General features: G+C 31.1%; 1 non-coding gene across 1 annotated transcript; it reads left to right on the top strand.

Annotated features, from left to right (window-relative positions):
• The first annotated feature begins 318 nt into the window (after positions 1-318).
• Positions 319-425, top strand: LOC128294997 (small nucleolar RNA R71). The gene has a single exon (XR_008285304.1). It is a non-coding gene; the product is annotated as a small nucleolar RNA R71 (small nucleolar RNA).
• Positions 426-22,414: the final 21,989 nt, after the last annotated feature.

The raw sequence follows: 22,414 nt of genomic DNA, 5'->3' as shown, positions 1-22,414 counted from the left end.
ACACCTCCTCCGCTTGAGTCACACCTTATTACTGGATGTACCTACGTAGAACCAAGTAAACCGTCAATCTTTTTATTTAGAAGTTCTACCTGATTAGAGAGCATTGTGACTGAATTGATGTTATAGACGCCGGCTATTTTCGTTGGCTTTGTCCTCATAACTTGCCACTAATAGTTGTTCAGTGACATCTCCTCTATGAATTCATAGACATCTTCCAGTGTTTTATTGTTGATGGTTCCGGCAGCAACTGCGTCAATCATTTGTCTTGTCGAGGGATTCACACCATTGTAGAACGTTTGAACTTGCAGCCAAAGTAGTAACCCATGGTGAGGGCACCTTCTCAGTAAGTCCTTGTATCTCTCCCATGCATCGTAAAGTGTTTCTAAATCCATCCGCACAAAAGAAGAGATATCATTACGCAATTTAGCCATTTTAGCCGGTGGAAAATATTTTAGTAAAAACTTATCGGTCATTTGTTCCCAAGTAGTGATAGACCCTCGTGGTAACGAGTTCAACTACTGTTTAGCTTTGTTTCTCAGTGAAAAGAGAAATAAACGAAGATAAATGGCATCATCAGAAACGCCATTGATTTTGAATGTATTGCAAAATTCAAGAAAATTTGCCAAGTGCATGTTGGGATCTTCAACCTGCAAACCATCAAACTGAACAAACTACTGTATCATCTGAATTGTGTTAGGTTTTAGTTCAAAATTATTCGCAGGAATAGCAGGTCTAACTATACTAGACTCAGTTCCTGTTAAAGAAGGTTTAGCATAATCATACATAGTTTCGCAGCAATAGCAGGTCTAACTATACTAGACTTAGTTCCTGTTAAAGAAGGTTTAGCATAATCATACATAGCACGTGGAGCAGGATTAGCTACAATTGTAGGAGGCAGCTGATCGCCTGGGTTTTTAGCCATCTCGTCGGTTGGTGTTTAAGTATCGTTTTCTCGCTCGTTCTCCATATAGCGTAAACTACACCTTATTTCTCTTTGATTTTTGCAAATTGTACGATCAATTTCTTCGTCAAAGTGTAATGGTCCTGACGGGTTTCTTCCAGTCATAAACTATAAAAACCTGCCAAGAGAGAGAAAAAAGTAAATTAATAAATAATAAAATAAAATAAAATTGCAAGAAAAATAAATGGCTAAAGTAATAAAAATTTAGTGTTCCTAATATTTCAATTCCCCGGTAACAGCGCAAAAAACTTGATTGCGTGATTCGTAACAAGTAATAAATATTTATAATAAAGATCAAACCTAGACTAACTATTATCACGATGAAAAGGCAAACGCACCTATCGAAAAATAGTATAGTAACGGCAAGACCGGGATATCGTACCCAAGGGAACCAAAAGTACTAGTAATAACTATCTTTTTATTATCTAGCCTAGGAATAAAAGGGTTTGTTTATTAAACCAATTATCTAAACTAATTAACTGATTTAATTAAAGCAAAGAGAAAACTTGGAAAAAGACTTGAAGAAAAGCAATTGATAAAGACGACACCAAATGAGGAATCCACCTAGATTTCACTTGTTATCTGACTCTGAACCGGACGATTTATTCACTTAACTTGATCCGTGAGACTCCCTAACCTATGTTATTATCCCTTTCGAGACTAATAACGTCTAACCCTCAGTTGAATTAATCAAAATTCCTTTCTTAATTAAAACCCCTAGGGTAGCAGTAAATCACTCTATGGACTCCTATATTAGGTTTCACCCTAATCTGGCAAAATCTCATAACCCTATTTCTAGGCGTTCGATCAACTCCGCTTAATTACGCCAAATCTACTCTTAGTCAGGGTCTATTCCTCCTCTGCATAAGCACATCAAATCATGAATTAATACCTGGAATATTAACTCAAGCATTAAGAACACATAATTAAGAACAAATCAAGTATTTATCATACAGTTCAGAAAATAATAATAAGATCCATTATAGGTTTTATCCCCCTTAGGTATCTAAGGGGTTTAGTTCAGAATAAAATAGGAGTACATCTCAAAAGTATGAAAATAAGAAAACATAAAGAAAACTCTAAAACCCCTGAAGGAATCCTGAGAGAGATCTTCAGTCTTGGAGTAGCTCTAGCTTTTGAGTGGATCGTCTGGCTTTCTTCAAGTAATTCCTGGCGCATGGTTCTGTATTCCAGAAAAGTTCTGGAAAGAGCGGCCTCTTTCTAGGTCACACTTAGGGTGTTTATATAGGTTTTGGATTGGCTTTTTCCTCCCTAAGTACCCTTTTCCGTGTAAAATACAACTCTTTGAAAAAGGGACACGCCCATGTGCCACGGCCGTGTGACATGATTACCAGGCCATGTTCGATCCGTTGAATTGCACACGACCGTGTGGGCTCAAAGGCCAGGCCGTGTGAATCGTGAAAACCTTGGTCGACACCCCCCAAGGCCACGGGCATGTGAAGTGCCCGTGTGGCAAGACTTAGGCCGTGTCATCTTCTCGATTTGGTCCATTTTTGTCCCTTTTTATCTCATTTTTGGCTCCTTTCGACTCTTGGTGCTCTCCTGAGTACAAACATGAAATAACTGGATTAAGAGCACCAAAATCCACAAATCTAGTAATAAACATCCATAAATATGCTAAGTATTTGGGGTATAGATATGTATAATTTGGCGTTTATCATCCCCCTAACTAATTACAAGTTATTGTTTCTCTCCCCCTAATGTTGGGAAAACTGACAACTCATATCACAATTAAATCTCGAATTAATTGCTCAAAAATATTATAAGGAGACTCATATAAATATACATTCCCAATCTCTTATTATGACCTGTACGTTGTGGTTGAACAGTTGGAACATATGCCGCACATCAAAAAATTGTAAGATGGGAAATATTTGGCTCTTGACCAAAAATCAATTGTAATGGAGAGTATTTATAATTTATTGGCTTGATGTGTACAACATGTAAATCAATACAAGTATGAATCTCATGCTGAAATAGAAAATTTTGTTCTCATAAGTAATGGTTTAGCTATTAGTTGGAGGCATTTGATAAACAATTCAACTAAATCATTTTGTGTGTGAACATGAGTTATATGATGTTCAACTTTTATCCCAATTGACATGCAATAATCATTGAAAACTTGGGATGTAAACTCACCAACATTAGCAAGATGAATTGTTTTAATTGCATAATCTGAAATTAATTATTTAAACAAGCAATGTCACAAACGACAGGTTGCGAGTTGATAACGTATGTGATTATTTTTTAGATACATCTACCAAAATCATATAGTATCAAAACCATCCACATGGCGGATGAATGGGCCCATATTCATTTCAGAAATACAAGACATTAAATCTCAACTTTAGCTAGTGAGTTTTTAAGAACCAATTGTTATTGAGAACAAGTATCAAATGAGAATTCTTTAAATTAAAGAATCTTCTGGTTCTTTAATGGATGTCCATATGAATTCTCAATTAATTTTTGCATCATATATAATCCAGGATAGTCTAACTGGTCACGCCAAGTAGTAAACGCATTTGTATTAGTAAACTTTTGGTTTACTTTAACATGTGTTTCAATTGTACTAAATTGTAACAAATTTATAATTTTATTATCATTCCTTTTAATTTGTATCCACATATATGTACTATTGCGACATTTACTACTGAAAATGTCTAAATCAATGTGAAGTCTATAATGCCACCAAGTCAATAAATATAATTTCCAAATAATTATATGCAGTATTCGCTTCAGGGAATATGCCAAAATCTTCAAATGCACAAAAATCTATTAATAGCAAACTTTAAGAGTGGATCTTATTTTCCATGTGTATAACAGGTACATAACCAATGACTTTTCATATATAATTTTTCTCTCTTTCAAGTTCTCATCAGTAATATTTTACCACGTAATTTTAATTGAGAACTTATTCTGAATATTGTAGAGTTATACTCACAATTTTTAAAAAATACTTGCAACTTTAGATGCTTCCAACCATAATAAGCTTTAGATAAAATTATCATATTCTATTGCTCATGAGTAGATATTTCACAGTCAAATATTTTACTTTCAACCCTTTAATAGGAATGATAACAAAAGAATATCATAAATATTATAAATTAATAACTCAATCCTTTTTTTATTCATATGAAATATAATATTTTCCTCATTCACAATCTCAATATGAGATCCATTACAAATAACTTTTAAAAGTAATGCATTAACCATCACAAATTTTGTACTTTTTAGATAGTGATATATTAGCTCTTCTAGAGCTTTCAATTAATTTTGTATTTTCAAATATTGAAACAATATTTGTTTGTTTCAGTACCAAATAAGATAAATATGTTCTATTTGTAATGATAGAATTCATTACTACATTTTCATACCATTCCTCAAAGAATATTAATAGAAACAAAAAATTTGGGCATACGCCACATATATGGCCAATAATTTTTTATATCACACTGATAACATAAGTTATCTTTACCCTTTGAAAAGTTATCTTGAGAACTCTCATTATTCTCTTATTTATTACTATGTTCCCACTTTTAGTGGTCCATGAGTATATCTTTTATTTTCTTTATGTTTATATTCATTTCGGAGAATGCAACAAATCTAGTAGGATGGACTTATAAACATCCCAATGGATTCTTTATTTTGTAATTACCATCGCAAACATGCATGAGATTTCAAATCAAAATCTATCTATGAATGTTGCCATGATTAGTCTCCAATTATAATAAATAATAAATAAAACATAGTAAAATATACCTGAAGACCCTTAACATCATCGTTATCACTAGAAGGTATGAGATAGTTCAAAAATATTCTTGATTTCATATGGATAACAATATCAAATCTTTCACTATCCTTAAGAACAAAAAGTAAAATAAGTTAATCAAAACAATGATAACATATAATGAAAGAAGAATGAAAAATAATAATCGAGATATGAAATATTAAATAAAAGAAACTTCACGTAAAAATTTTGCATCTTCTTGTCAAAGAAATTAAAAATCATCGAGGATAAATTTGATCGTCGATAAAAGGAACTATCACTTTGAACAAGATCGTGCTGATAACTGTTATAAAATAAAGAAAGATGGAGAGAATAAAGAACAAAGAAAATATGAAAGCAATAGAGAATGTAATTTATTGATCAAAATGGGTGATTACAATGCTTTATCAAAGCCTCTATTTATAGGCATAAGAAGTATAAAATAAGTAAAGATCTAATTCTAATAACTATTAGAATTTAAAGTATACCAAAATTTATCTTGATCATGATGGACATCCACTTAATAAGATATTCATAACAGTTTGTAAATTATCTAAAGATTATTAATGTTAATTTGGTTCGTTTGATATTTTTTAGAGGTTATGATTTTCTTTTCTTTTCTTTTTTAATTAATTTATGGTAGCTTTAATTGGTTTTAGAAGTTGCATTTTTATTTATAATATAAGTGATTCTTTAATTGAAAATTATTTGATGTTGTGATTTTATTTAAAATTGTTTTTGATTTAAAAGTTTTATTTTGTTTTAGAAGTTATAGTTACAATTTCATGTAATAAATAGACTTTATATCTATTTTCATCACATTTATGTAACACCCCAGTATGATTCGATCGTTGGGTCCAAGCTACAGGATGTTATATTCGTTATTGGAGCAACTACAATCAATTACATTCGATTCATACTATTTTACATTTAATTATAAGTAATACATGCATATGATATGATATACAGTCATTTTTGAGCCTTACGTGAGCTTACGAAAACTCTACTGCTAACCCGAGGTCAAACTAGGACCAAATCAAAAAAGATTTCAAAATCTTGGGTTGATATCGTGACTTTAGGGTTTCCTTGTCGCGACGTAACTTACTGACTAAACTCATTGCAACATTGAGACTATGTCATCGCGACGTAACTCTCTGTTTCTAAAAGGTTTAATTTGGTACCACCCTGCAAATACATAAACAATCAATTTTCATTTTCATGCCACATTTCCAACCAAATGTACATCCTTAACAAGTTCAATTATAAATAAAACTACTTTATTCATAATTGGACAAATATCATACAACTATTTGCATTATTACCGTTCAATATAGAGGCTAATTTCATGGCACAACCATTCGCAACATTTAACATGTGTACATACTCAAATAAACCTTAACATAACAACATTTTTAAGCAATTCAAACCTTAGACACACATAGTTCTATGGTTCAATCGTTTGACCAATTCCAAAATATTAATTCTAGTTTTAACTATGGACATGATCACAAATTTTATCAAAACCGACTCAATCTAGGCACATGCCATATATTTAACAAAACAAAACTATACAAATTTTGTTGAGTCAAGGATCGCTTCCTGAATGCTAGAACTACTTCTCGTAATCTCGAAGATCACCTATACCTACGCATGGAGAAAATAAATTGTACGTTGAATGGTAAAACTCAATAGTATTTCCATGATTCAAGTTATTATAATACAAATTTAAAACAATGCATACAATCAATTTTAGTCAATTCATAGTCAAGTATCATGCAATTTCATGCCATATACTTTCATTACCTTCTTAACATGCATATGATCTTCCTTACACATCAATTCACTAGTATGCACCTGAACTTTCCATTTCTCATTCATTTCACATATGACTTAATCGATTCGTGTTGTCATCTATAGGCACATATAATTATTTGTTTACCATGATCAACATTTGTACACATATGTTCCATTACATATAAGCATTTCAACCATTTCCGAGCCTATTGGCTCATTAAACTCAATCGGCCCTCAGGGCTAGTTTTCAACTCATTTCATTTCATATACTTTATAAAAATTTCATGTTTTTACAACCTTACTAATCAAACAAAGACTTAGAATGGATATACGAATCTATCACCCCAGGTTTCTTGACAATGATGACTCAAAATATGTACATACTACTACTCTGAGTTGCCCAACAACAATGGTTTTCACAATCTGATTATCCTATCATCTTGAGTTACCTGACAACGATGACTCTATATGTACAATCTACCAACCCTGGTTGCTTGGCAACGATGATTTCCATTCAATATCCTGACCCTATGACATGCTAACTATATCCAGATTAGTCCGAACAGCTAATACGATAACTAATTTTCCATTTTCATTATATATTTCAATTCATGATTCATGATTTTGAATTGATTAATGTTTCATCATTTCATCATATCATATAACAAGCTTTAGCTCAATTCCATATCAATTAATCCATGCAATTTCTATTCTTTTCAATTTAGTCCACTATCTCGATATTCAATCTCAAACATAGCAATTCTCTTCAAATAATCATTATCAACTCACCTTAATGTCATATTATGCGAATATAATAAATATAAAACAATTAAATTTATCCCAAATCATATAAACATAAACTGAAAGCTTGTGTCACTCGTCGTCGACTTTCACCTTTCCTTTCCCTCTTGACAGCTCGACATCATCTTTAGTTGTAATTCAAGGGCCAAATGAAAAATACAAAGAACCACGCTTTCTCTTTTCTTTATAATGGCTACGGTGGCTTAGGGGAGGAAGATGACAACTTCCCACTAAGCTAATTCTTAATTAACCTTAATTATTCATTAATTAAACTATTTTTAATTTTAAATTTAATCTTAAACAAATTCATCATTACTGTCCACTACCATTCATTAAATTTGGTTTATTGATCATTTTAGTCCTTTGGATAATTGCTATCTATGTCCACAAGCCTTTTTCTAATTAAAAATCTGTAGCGGTTAATTTTTTACAATTTAGTCCTTAGGCCTTAATTAGCCGCTTTTTCGACTAAATTACTTAACTAAATTTCAATTCATCTATATACTAACTCTATACTGAATTTTAATTCATCTATATACTAACTCTGTAAATATCCATATTTAATATTTATGGACTCAATTTACAGAAACAAGATCCCAAAACTGCATTTTTTTGACACCACTGAAAACCGGATCGTAACAATTTATCTCTTTTTTTTAAATATGTATATCAACTAATTACTATTTAAAATGCATTTGAAACAAAATTCTCAAGTTTATTTTGACAAATGCTTTTTGAATATGGTGTCTTTAGTTAACATTGATATGTACAAGATGTAACGCCCCAATTTTCGGGAATCCTGTGAATGTTGGCATAAGTTTAATTATGTTAGTGGGCCTCTAGAAAGCCCAAACTTAAGATAGAACCCGACAATTTTAGTTAATTTTTGTTCCATAAGAAAAAGGGGGTAAAATTATGAAATAGAACCTATGTGAAAATGTTTGAAAATGCTATAGGCTAAATTGAAGTGGCCAAATAAATAGGACTGCAAAATAGGAGGATTTGCATGACAAACCTCCCATTTTACATGAAGTGGCCAGCCATCATGTTGTTGTAGACAAAATGTGCACTTGATATCCATAATTTATGGTACAAATTGATACAAATTGATAATAGGTTAGGTAAATGTTCCATGATAATGGGTTAGGTAAATGTTTCATGATAAGAATTTCATGTCTTTTGTATTAAAGAATTAAATGGATGAAATATGAAGTTTTATTAAAAGAAAAGGGTGAAAAGAACAAAGTTTTGTCCATCTTTGTTCATCATAGCTGAAAGTTAGAGAAGAGAAAGGAGAGGAGAAAGCTCTTGAGTATTTGGTCATTAGGAGGAGGAAAATTGAAGGTAAGTTCTTGGTACCTTGCTTCTATTGAGGTTCATGAGTTCTTCTTGATTCTACCTTAACTCTTGAAGTATATTTTGATTTTAGTTGTGTTGTGAGCATTTAGTCATGAATTAAAATGAAGGAAATGGTTGTTGTTTCATGTTCTTTTGATGAAAAATGGAAGATAGGTGAAGTTGAGCCAAACAAATGAGCATGCATGTGCCTTAGATGTTAAAGGAAAAATCAGCTAACATGTTGTGCTTTAAAATGATGAAATGGAGATTATACTTAAGTAAAATCATAGGTATGTGATGATTGATTGGTGATATACATGTTTAAATAACATGCATGCAAGGTATGTGTGAAAGAGTGATTTGGTAATAAATCTGCTTGGGACAGCAGCAGTAACGTGACTTTGGAAAATCACCATAAATTGTGGGAGATGAATTAGAAGCTGAATAAATTATGTAATTAAAGCTTATTGAGTCTAGTTTCTAATGAAATAAACAAGAACATATTTTGAATTCTGTACAATGAGAAATTTGATTCGTAATGAAGAGTGGTCAGATTAGTCAAACAGTGAAACATGGGAAACTTTAAGAAAAATCTGGTATTGATTGGCCATACCAAAAATTCTGAAAATTTTATGGATAAAAGATATATGAGTCTATTTTCAGGGAAAATTAATGGAACTTGATTTGGAGTTTCGTAGCTCCAGTTATAAATAATTTAGTGACTGTTGCTCAGGAAGACAGCTTGCAGTGAAATTATGATTATGTGGTAAACATTGACAAAAATTTGTTAATGAGTTGCTTATTGATTTCTTATAAGCTTACTATGATCTGTAGGTGTGGTTGGCCGAATATTGTAAGGGGTTAATACGTAGTTTGTATTTGAATAGTTAGATTAACGTGTTAGTAATCCAATTGTAGGCGGTTCGTGTGTGGATCTCGTCAGCATATCGTCGCAAACAGGTGTGTAACTGACACCCTCTCATAGACTAGATTGGCAAAAGCCGAAAAGCTGAAATGCCGAAAAGTCAGTATTTTGGGAATTTGCGAGTGTGCGAATGCTCGTAAGATAGTTGGGTTTGTATATTTGGTAATCTAAAGTAATAAACTGCAGTACGCGCGATTTCGTACTTTTTGATAATTTGGGCTTAATGGGCCAAAGATCGGTTCATGGGCCAACGGGCCCAATTCGGTAAGTATGCGCGGTAAGTGTTCTGATAGTACGTAAATAGTTAGGATATGCATGAAAACCCTGAAAGTAGCTAAATTACTATAATATCCCTATGTATGGAAAATTACTGTTATACCCCTAGGTGCAAAATTACCGTTATACCCGTAGGGTTAATTTTGACTGAAAAGCATAGCGATCGATTACGTATGATGGATGCCATGATTATATATTTGTTGCATGGGGACATGGGTTATATTATGGAGGAAGCGTTACGGTGGCTCGCCACAAATATCGATCTGGTGGCTCTGCCACATATATCTGTTCTGGTGGCTCTGCCACGATTATCTGTATCTGGTGACTCTGTCACATTATCTGTTCTGGCAGCCATGCTGTAAATTCTATGGTATGTAGCGGTTGGGTGGGTCGAGTTGTCTCCCCACACGGTGTAAGGTTGGTACGGGGGTGTATACGGTTGGATATGGTTGGGTTTCTGCATAAACATGTAATATCTGTTCTGTTTTGTTATGGGCCTATGGGCTTTATTCTGAATTCTGTTCTGGGCTAAGGCCAACTTATTCTGTTTCTGTGGGTTGAGCTGATTTAGATTATGATTTGGTTATTTTACACACTGAGTTTCCCCAAACTCATCCCTTTTATTTTCATCCACGCAGGAAATCCCCAACCATAGTGGGCTTGGAGCTGTGAGGGAATTCGGAGTGGCCACCCGTTCTGAAAGTTTGATTTTCTTCTAGTGAACTGGACATCCTTTTATTTACGTTTGAAGTTTTGGGTTTTTAAATGTAATAAGGCCGCTTAATTATTTTTAATGATTTTAATATGTATTACTAAGATAGGTATTACTTATTTTAACTGTTGAAATTGGATAGCTTTAGGGCGCATTTTCAAAAACAACAGTTGATTTCAAAATAACACGACAACAAGCAAAGCTTCCGCAATGAAAGTATTTTCCAAAATTAATCACTTTTCCTAAAAATGACTTAATCGAATCGGTTTCCTAGAAATATCCATGACGTTAAGGTGTGGCAATGGCGGTATGCATGTCTAGGATTGGATCCGAAGGGAGCTTGGTACTTAAGCAGTCCGATGGACTCACCACCTCTTTTTCGATTTCCTACCTGGTGCACAGCTTCCATTCACTTTAACCTTTAATGAATTAATCTTTTGAACATCAAGTACGATTTTCTGGACTTAGAATGAAATTTTTTTTTTATGTTTTTGATGTGGCATCCGGATCTGGCCATAACTTCTGGGTAGGGTTTGGGGTGCTACACAAGAAATATTTGCTATTTTTTATATTGTGTATATTAGTTTTTAATATAACATACTAAAATATCCACTCATGCTTTTCTTCAGTTACAATTTTATGTATTATGTGTTGACAAGTAGAAAGGTGAGAGCACTTCAATGGAAAGCATGAATTTCTTGCTAATTTGATGTTATTGCCATTTGACGAATTTGATGTTATTATAGGTATAGATTGGTTGACATTACATGATGCAGTTGTTAGTTGCAAACAAAAGTGGATTGTTTTGAAACATCAAAGCAGTGAATTAATTAGTGTTGAATCTAATAGAATGGATTTGTTACTAACATTGTATCGGCTTTTACTGCTCAAAGATTGATCCGAAAAGGCGGTGAAGTTTATCTTGCATATATTCTCGACACCAGAATGTTAGAATTGAAAATAGAACAAGTCCCAACAGTACGAGAATTTACTAATGTGTTTCCAGATGAGTTACCTACGTTACCACCAAAACGGGAGGAGGAATTTGTGATTGATTTAGCAATAAGAATAGCTCCGATGTATATCGCACCATACAAAATGGCACCAACAGGGTTAAAAGAATTAAAGGCTCAGTTGCAGGAATTAATAGACAGGGGATTCACTTGACCAAGTGTGTCACTATGGGGTACTCCAGTTCTATTTGTTAAAAAGAAAAACAGAACTCTGAGATTGTGTATCGATTATAGACAGCTAAATAAAGTGACCATAAAAAATAAATATTTGTGGCCTCGTATTGATGACCTATTTGATCATCAGAAGGGAGCTACAGTGTTTTCGAAAATTGACCTTTGATTAGGTTATTATTAATTGTGAGTCAAAGAATCAGATGTCCCAAAAACTGCATTTAGAGCCCGATACAGACACTATGAGTTTCTTGGGGTGTAATTTGGTTTGACTAATGCCCCTGCTACATTTATGGATTTGATGAATAGGATTTTCCAACCGTATTTAGACAAATTCACGATTGTATTTATCAATGACATATTGATCCATTCAAAGAATGAGACCAAGCACGATCAACAGTCGATAATTGTGCTACAAACTTTGTGAGAAAAACAGTTGTACACAAAGTTTAGTAAATCAGAGTTCTAACTTTTGAGAAGTTGGATTCCTTAGTCATGTGATTTTAGTAGAAGGTATTCACATGGATCTAAACAAATCTTTGTAATTCTCAATTGGAAACCTCTAAAAAATATTACTAGAGTGAGAAGTTTCCTGGGACTAACTAGATATTACAGACGATCCATCAAAGTATTTTTGATGATTGCTTTAATTATTATAGAAAAATGTTAAATTTGTCTAGTTGAAAAAGTGCCAACAAAGTTTTGATCAGTTGAAAACTATGTTAACAAAAGCTCCCGTGTTAACACAACCAGAATTAATAAAGGAATTTATCATTTACATTGATTTTTCGCTCTGTGGATTAGGTTGCATTTTGATGTAAGAGGGTAAGGTTATTACTTATGCTTCTTGGTAGTTGAGAAAAATAATCCGACTTGTGATCTAGAATTGGTAGCTGTAGTTTTTGCTTTAAAAATCTGACAACATTATTTGTACGACGAGCAGTGTCATATATTCATCTATCATAAAAGCTTGAAATACATGATGACGTATAAAGAGTTGAATTTAAGACAATGTAGAAGGCTCAAGTTGTTGAAAGACTACGATCTGATCATTGAATACCATCTAGGCAAAGTGAATGTTGTTGACGATGCTTTGAGCTGAAAGTCTCTATTTGCCTTGAAAGCATTGAATACTCAACTGGATCTGAAGTGCAACTGTTCTATTCTTTTTTAATTGAGAGGTAAATCAATGTTTCTAAAACAAATCCAGGAATTGCAGGAAAATGATTCTGAATCGCAAGCTAAGCAAGAACTAGTTAAAAATACTCAGACTACCGAGTTTATTATTAGTGATTATGTCAATTTGTATTTTTGAAACCTTTTGTGAGTATTAAATAATTCAACATTGAAACGGGATATCTTGCATGAGGCTCACTACTCAATTCACCCAAGTAGTACACAAATGTATAATAATTTGAAACAAATATATTAGTGGCCGAGAATGAGACGTGAAATCTTTGAGTTTGTGACAAAGTGTTTAGTATGTCAATAGGTGAAAGCTAAGCATCAGGTTCCATAAGATTTATTACAACTTGTAATGATTCCAGAATGAAAATGAGAGCGAGTTACAATGAATTTTGTATTGGGATTGTCATTGACTCTGAAGAAGAAAGATGTCATATGGTAATTGTTGATAGACTAACGAAGTTCGCACACATTATTCCAGTAAAGAATGATTATTCACTCAAGAAATTAACTAAGTTATATGTTTCTGAGATTGTTAGATTACATAGTGTACCATTGTCTATCATTACTTATTGAGATCCAAGGTTTACCTTCAGATTTTTGGGTAAATTACATGAGGCTTTGGGTACGAAATTAAATTTTAGCACAACATTCAATCCCCAAACAGATGGACAATTTGAACTAGTGATTTAGATTCTCAAGGACACGTTCCAATGTTGCATAATTGAATTCGAGGGTAGTTGGGAGAAATTCTTTCCGTTGGTTGAGTTTGCGTATAACAACGGTTACCAGTCAAGTATTAAATGGAAACATACGAGGCTTTGTATAGTTGAAAATGTAGAACCTCATTATACTAGTTTGAGCCGAATAAAGGAAAGATAGTGGGTTTGATTTAGTTCAAGAAACAAAAGAAAAGGTTCGAGTTGTTCGGGACTGTTTAAAAGCTACTTTAGACTGTCAAAAATTGTATGCTAATTTGAAAAGAAAAGTTATCAAGTTTCAAGTTGGTGACAAAGTGTTTCTAAAGGTATTGCCTTAGAAGAATGTTTTATGGTTCGGCCGAAAAAGAAACCTTGATTCAAGGTTTATAGGGTTGTATAAGATTATCAAGAGAATTAGTCCAATGGCTTGCATATTAGCTTTACCTTCAGAACTTGAAAAGATTCATAATGTTTTTTCATGTTTCAATGTGAGACATTATAGATTAGATCCATCTCACATAATATCTCTTGATGAAGTTGAATTACAACCTGATTTTTCATTTGATGAGGAACCGATAAACATTTTAGCTTGGGAAGTGAAAGAACTCAAAAAAAAAAAAAGAGACTATTGTTAGTGAAAGCATTATGAAATTGACATGGTATTTAGGAAGTTACGTGGGGACTCAAAGAAACTATGAAATCTAAATACCCTAATCTACTTTCAAGTAAAAATTTCAATGATGAAATTTCCTAAAGAGAGGAAAGTTGTAACAACTTGTTTTCAATTGTGCCAGATACAGTGGTTTTGGAACCCCGTTTTTCGATGATCAAGTTAGTAAATGTTATTATTAAATATTTACGAGTCTATTATAGAATTATATTGATTTACGGTCCTGTAATTTTATTAAATTGATATTTAATTAAGGTATAAGGACTAAATTGTAAGAGTGATAAAAGTTTAATTGTTATAAATTTATGATCAACTAAGGGATTAATTAAGTAATTTAACCACCTACTAATAATGGCTAGTAGAAGATGATGGATAATTCAACTCAGTTATGTTAATTAAGATTAAGGTTAAGTAAATTAAAGGTTAGTCTAATTAATTATGGTTGATTAAATGTTAATTAGGGTATAAAAGATAAAATAAAAGAAAAAGATGACATAGTGCATCATCATCTTCATTTGTTTCTTCTCTTGGTTGAATATGGATGGAAGCTTAGGGTTTTAAACATTTCAACTTTCAACCTTCGATTTATAAGTGATTTCAAGCTCGTTTTTTTTTTAAAATTTTTATGTTGTTGAGATTTCGGAAGCTTAATTTAGTTAACCCAAGCATCGATTTTTGAAACTGTTGAATTTTTGAAATGTCACCATTGCTGGTTCTTGAATTTTTTTTATATGTTTTTTGGTTAGATTTTGAGCTTAGTTATGAAAATGGACTGATTTGTAAAGTGAAAATTGTTAGTTTTGGACATAGGGACTAAAGTGTAATAATTTCAGATGTGGCATGATTTTTTTGTAATTATGGGTTTTGGTGGTCTGTAGAAGAATGAAATTGAGATCAGTTTCGAAATCGAAGCTCAAATTTGAAAGTTATGACATTTTCGATTTTAAGGACTAAAATGAATAAAATGCAAAATTTTAGGGAATTTCTATAAAGTGAACATTCATTTTCATATACATATAAAATGTTTTATTTGATATTTGGAATTGATAGTTGAAAATTAATTAATATATAGATTGGGATTTAACTTAAGTCGAGGATAATCAGGAAAAAAAGAAAAATTATTACAACTAGTCTATTGATTTTGTTAGGTAAGTTCATATGGTATACTTATGTTTTGAACTTGATATATATATGTTACAATGTGAATGTCTATAATATTAGTGAGTTTTGATTTATTTACAATTTAGTACAAAAAGGGGTGAGATTTGGATTGATTTGAAAACGGATAACTATGGACTTGTACGATGGAAATTGCCCTGGTGAAACTTTGTAAATGTATATACACAATTACTGGATGATTTCCAATTATATCGAGCTCCAAAATTTGTTACGGGCTTGAAGATACATGTGACACGGATTTAGCCTGAACTAATAATTTGTTGTCATTTTAAAGGTTTAGCCTGAACTAGTAATTTGTTGTCGTTTTAAAGGTTTAGCTTGGACTGGTATCCTTACATGTATTTATAGCTCTAGCCGAGCTATTTGATGTGTCGATATAAGGTTTAGTCTGGACGGTAACTTGATATGATTATTATGCGCAGCTCAGATGAGCCTTTGATGAAAATTAATACCTGTGTAATTGAGTTGTTTACTAAGTTTCATCAGGTAATACACTAATACGAAAGGTGAAATGAAAATGAGATGTACTGTGTAAACGCTCAAAGAAATCCTAGTGAGAGATTGAAAGTCAATTTTAAACATATGTATATCTATGAATGATATGGGGGTTAGTTTAAAAATGAATATAACTCACCTTGTTTTATTATGCTTTGATGAATAGTAGTTTACCAAATGAATAGTGTTTCAAAACGACAAAATGTCAAATTGATACAAATACCAGTATAAAGTATTGATCTTTGTGGTTAAATATTGATACTTGTATAATTGTATCGGTACAAAATGACTTGTTTTGGATTTTGAAAATTGCCAAAACAGTATCGGTACTTGATCTTAGTATTGATACCTATATTCAAATTTTAAAAAGTTTGCATTTTGGTCCTTCTTCATGCTTAAATCAACTTTAGAGCTTTCGTAAGCTAGATTGAGTCTTAGTTTTGTTTGCAATTCATATTATACATGGAATTATGATGTGAATAGGAGTTTAAGTGAATAATTCGTTATGAATTGAGTGTAATTTGTTTCAGTAACAATAGTAACATTCTGTAGCTCAGGTTCAACGAGTGGACTAAATAAGAAGTATTACAGTATGTGAAAAAAGAATTGGATGTGATTGAGCAAATCTATATCTATATATAAAACCTACTCTTTTGGGAGTCATTAGAATAATAGGGTTAAAAATCCTTTTGATTTTTTTATATTTTAGTTTATATAAAGTTAGTTTAGTATTTTAATTAAAAATTATATATCTGTGCTTTCTAAAATATTTTGTTATGAAATCCATTGGTAGAACTAAAGGTTGAAGCTATGGATCCACGAGCCAAAATGATAGATAAGCAAGAGCCGAGTAAATATGAGCAACAAAAAATTTGTGGCACATTTAGCGTATGAAATTTGTTTTATTCCTTTTGTAATGAAAAATATCAAAGAATCGACCAGTTTTCTTTTCACGCTTATGGCTACCCAACTTAAACGTTCTTTATTCCTTTTATACTTAGTTGATAAATCAATAGCAAATTGTTAAAAAAAAAAAAAAAGTCCATTCAAAATCTTTTGTTTATTTTTATATATTAAAACTTTAATTGTATTACAAAATTTGAATAACTATTATTTTATTTTAAAATCATTTATTGAAATGAAAAAAAGTATATAAAAGGAAAGTAATACTTTTATACATTTACTTTAAAATATTTTTACTGAATAATATAATCTAAAACAATTAATTATTTAAATAGTAGTACTTACACTTGAATACATATAATACAATTATTATAAATTCAACCCCACAACCTTTTAAAGTCATTAAAATAAATGTTTCATTTTTTAACTATTTTGAAGTTGATCTTTTAAGATAGAGATAAAATTTTAAAATTTTAATTAATTCCTTATTAACTGTGTTTTTTAAATTTTTAAAAGAAATTACAATGCTTTTAATTCTCACTAAATTTTGTAACATTCAATTCTCTTTTAATTTATCTCTCATGCTTTTTTCTTTTGAAATAATTTCAATTTTTTAAAAGATATTTTTCTTATTCTCGATAAAATATTATATTTTAGTACTTTTTTTATTGAATTTTAGAATTCTTAATTAGATATATTCTAATTCTGCATACTAAATTACTAATAATTCTTTGAAATTCTAATTCCATTGAATTTTTCAGTTTTTTTAAATTATAAATGCATCATATATTAGTCTAAATAGATCAATGCATTAAATGATTTCTTCGTTATATCATTAAAATTTTAGTTTCTTTATTTAATATAAAATGTCTATTATTAATTTATTTATTTTTTACTATAAACACCTATTAGTTTATGCATATCATGTACTCAACTTTCTTACAACAAAATTCTTTTGATTTCATTTCTACTACAATCATACTGTAACATATTTTTGGAAAGGGAAGCTAAACTCATTATTAGAATGAATTCAATAGCCGCAATTTCTTGGTGTGTAAAGGAAGATGCTAGACATGGAGATATTGGGAATATTTACTCTTGCATGAAACCGGTCAAGTGAGGTGCTAAGCTGCAAGATTTGTATGGCAAAAAAGGACGGCTGCAGAAGTGATATGTTTATTTGCAAGCCAACATATATTAGGCAATTCACTTTATATTTGTTGTATTGTAGGCCAGCTATTATTATTATTATTATTATTATTTTTTTTTTTTTTTTGGGTAAATTACACCAACAGTCACTCAACTTTAGGGTAGCTAACAAAATAGTTACCTAGGTTTTATTTCAGTCACCTAGGTTTCATTGCAGTCACCTAACTTTTGAAAAATAACAAAACAGTCACTAACGTTATAAAAAGTCACTAACGTTATAAAAAAGAGACAAAACAGTCACTGACTAACAATTTCTGTTACTGTCTTAACAGAACCGATGATGTGGTAGTTAACTAGCTGACGTGGCCAGTTAACTTGCCACGTTGGATGAAAAAATTGAAAAAAAACCCTCAAAAAGTCCTTTAACAGAGAAGAAGAAGAAGAAGAAGAAGAAGAAGCAGCAGCAGTAGTAGCAGAATAAGAAAAGACTGTAAAAAAAAAGTATTATTTGCCTAAGTTGGTGGGGTCTGATTCTTTGCAATTGAAACTCCATGTCTCTATGAAAATGGATGAGCTGAGTATTGTATATGGGGATGAATCTCTTCTTCTTCTACTAAACGGTTACTTTTAGAACCAATTACTCGTCTTTCTCTTCTGCTTGGGTGGTATATAGTGCTCATTCTATTCTTTACACAATTTCTGCGTCGAATGTTCTCTCTTGTGGCTTGCCACTTGTATTGCATTTTTCTTGTTTGAAATAAAAAGAAAAAAGAAGTTTGGATGAGACTACTGAAACAACAATTTACCTATAAATTTTCTGATTGCAGGTTATTTATCATGATGGGTGTGATCTTGCTTGTGAGCTCAACGAGACTGATGCGGCACCTTCCATGGCCATTGCAGAACTTAATACCAAGTGGAGCAGACTGAAATTTCAGTCTGAAGAAAATAGGGTCTCATCGAGTCAAAGTTCCTAGCCCAGCTGCTGTTATCCCTGCAGCAGCATTACACCATCTGATACCAACACCGGCTAAGGCATAAGCAGACAAATATGACAATCTCCGATCAACTTTTGAGTCTTCAGTCTGGGTACTGTTTCCATTTTGGAGGGCATGAAATTTTTTAAGATCACTCTCCCACTAAGTATTGTATATGGGCATGAAATGGATGAGCTGAGTATTGTATATGGGCATGAAATGGATGAGCTGAGTATTGTATATGGGGATGAATCTCTACCCGTCTCTATGAAAATTCTAGGATTTCAACAAATTAGGCAAATAAGACATTTTTTTTTACAGTCTCTTTTTTTTTTTCTGTTGCTGCTGCTTCTATTTGACAGTTTCTATGAAAATTCTAGCCCACTAACTTAGGCAAATAATACTTTTTTTTAGAGTCTTTTCTTATTTTGCTGCTACTGTTGCTGCTTCATCATCATCATCTTCTTCTTCTCTATTAAAGGGCTTTTTAGGGTTTTTTTTTTAATTTTTTCATCCAACGTGGCAAGTTAACTGGTCACGTCAGCTAGTTAACTTGCCACATCAGCGGTTCTGTTAATACAGTAACGAAAACTGTTAGTCAGTGACTATTTTGTCACTTTTTTATAATGTTAGTGACTGTTTTGTTATTTTTCAAAAGTTAGGTGACTGAAATGAAACCTAGGTGACTGAAATGAAACTTAGGTGACTATTTTGTTAGCTACCCTAAAGTTGAGTGACTGTTGGTGTAATTTACCCTTTTTTTAGGGGGGTGTTGTAGCCCGTTGTTTGATTGCTTTTTCATACATCATTTCATTTATGATTTATACATTAATGTTGTAGAGTAATTAGACCTGATCATTTGTTGGGTGATCTGTCCAAACTCGAAGGTCGTTCGAAAAGTGGGAGGGTTTAGACAAAAATATAAGTCCGAAAAATGGGTTTGGCTAAAAAATAATGCCCATTTTCTAAACAATCCAGGTCTCAAGTAAGATTCTTTTGGCCTGGTTCGGCCCGAATTTGCCTAAAATTTTTACTTTTTTTTTTTTTGCTATTGTTTGCTGCCATTTTAATGTTGTTTTGCTACCATTTTGTTATTATATTGTTAATATTTTGTTGTTATTGTTTGAATATTATATAACTATTGTTTTATTATTAATTTTGCTACTATTTTAGAGACATTTGCTTGCTAAGTTGCAACTATCTTAGTGTTATTTAAGTATAAAGACTTTTTTAATGTATTTTCAATTTCTTTGGGAATATTTATTTTAATGTTTTTAGTGTATTATGTGTTATATATTTTTTAATTTTTTTATATAAAATGATATAATTTTCTATCTGGTAGTGAGCTAAACTCGAGTTTAGAATTTTTATTTGGACCAGGCTTGGACAAAATTTTAGATTTATTTTTCGGATAAAGCCGAGCTCAAGCCTAGAAAACGGATCTAAAATTTTACATTGACTTGGCTCGGCTTGACCTAACTCATGGTAAAGTCTATGTATAACCTATGTTTGATTCATTTAAATAATATATTTTCTTAGAAAGAAAATGAAATTAATGTAATATTAAAATTTTAATGGGTTTTATATTTTTTTCAATGTTTCAGGCATATTATCTTTCATTATTAATTTCGACTATTCATTTATGATATTTGAATGAATTATAATTGTTTGTAATCGTAAAAGTTCTATATTCTAGTAGTTGTATGAGCAAGGAAATTTATGTAACAAACTACTTTTATTTATTATATAAATGCTAACTTGAATTTATTATTACATTATAATTATTTAAAAATAATTCTATTATAAACATTACAAACAACTTAAAACATTGAAAATAAATTAAATTAGATTAGTGGCTTTAATATTTATATGTATGTATAAATATAAATATATATACTTCAAAATTAAATAAACCCAACCCTTTTTGAGCCATTAGTATAAATAATGGTCTAATTTTTATTTTAGTTTAATCTTATATTTTCATCTCTTAAGATTTTTGAAGGAAATAAACAGGGTTTGATCTTTTAATTAAGTAAATATAATTAATTTGGTCTTTTAAAATAAAGATAAAATGCTAAATTTTGAATTAATTCATTTTGTTATGAAATAAAGATAAAAGAGGATAAAGAACAAAGAAATTGGGAAAGTAAACGAACAACTATTTTATTGATCAATAGAGATGTATACAATGCTTCTCTAAACTCTATATATATAGACATAAGAAAATAAATGAGATAAAACTCTACTTCTAATTAATATTAGAGTCCTAAAGTACATCAAACTTATATTGATCTTGATGGACATCCACTTAATGATAAGATATTCAAACACTCCCCCTTAGATGTCCATTGGTAAATAATGTGTCTCATTAAAACCATACTAAGATAAAAATTTAAAAAAAAAAGCCTTGTGGGAAAAAATTCTTAGTGAATGAAAAATAGGACACCTATGTATACACATAACATGCTGTCTTGTTAAAAACCTTACTAAGAAAACCCAATGGGACAAAAATTTAGTTAAGGGAAAAATAGTACAACGCGTATTTACTCCCCCTTATGACAACATCACATGATATATAATATTCTAGGTATTCCAATCCTGAAAACTGGCTTTTCAAATTATCACTTCAACGTATTTGTAAAGTATTTAATCATCTTTTTCATGAATTAGGCTTGAAATTGATAGATTTTAAGCTTAGATTATAAAAATGACTAGATTGAAAAGTTAATTTAGTTTTTTGTTAACTTTGTTACATTAGGGACCAAATTGAATAAATAAAAAACCTTTCATGAAAGTATGTTAGAAATAGAAAATATAAGTCCCTAATGAGAATAGGTGAAATCAAATTTTAATCTAAAGCTAGGAATTGAAAGTTATGTTTATCCTGAGTTCAAAGACTAAATTGAATAAAATGTAAAATATAGGGGAAATAAAAAAATGGATTTATATAAGATCATGCATATCATGAAATTGTGTGAAAATGTTTGGTATTGATTTGGTAAAGCATTATATGTCTCTATGGAGACCCTGGTGTGGTGGAGGGATGTATTGTATATGTATATGCATTTGATGCCTACTGGTTTTGCACTTCAGTGCCCTGGTGTAGTATAGTTTAAGATCTCATGAGCTACCTAGTGTGGCTTATTTAACTCGTGTATTTAAGTCTATTTTACTAGGGTTCCATCAGGCAAAACATTATAATTGAGATTGGGAATTTGAAAATGTAATGAAAATGGATTTGATAAAATGATTTGATATGGCATTGAAATGAATAATGTGAAATTGAAATAACATTATAGTTTGATAATAAAACATGCCATTGAAATAAATTAAGTAAAATTAACATTATCTTGTGAACATACAATAGAATTTGACAT

This window comes from Gossypium arboreum, chromosome 6, assembly GCF_025698485.1.
Source record: "Gossypium arboreum isolate Shixiya-1 chromosome 6, ASM2569848v2, whole genome shotgun sequence".
In the NCBI taxonomy this organism is placed as follows: domain Eukaryota; kingdom Viridiplantae; phylum Streptophyta; class Magnoliopsida; order Malvales; family Malvaceae; genus Gossypium; species Gossypium arboreum.
Note: the sequence above shows the minus strand (reverse complement) of the source record. Positions and strands in the feature narration are given on the sequence as shown.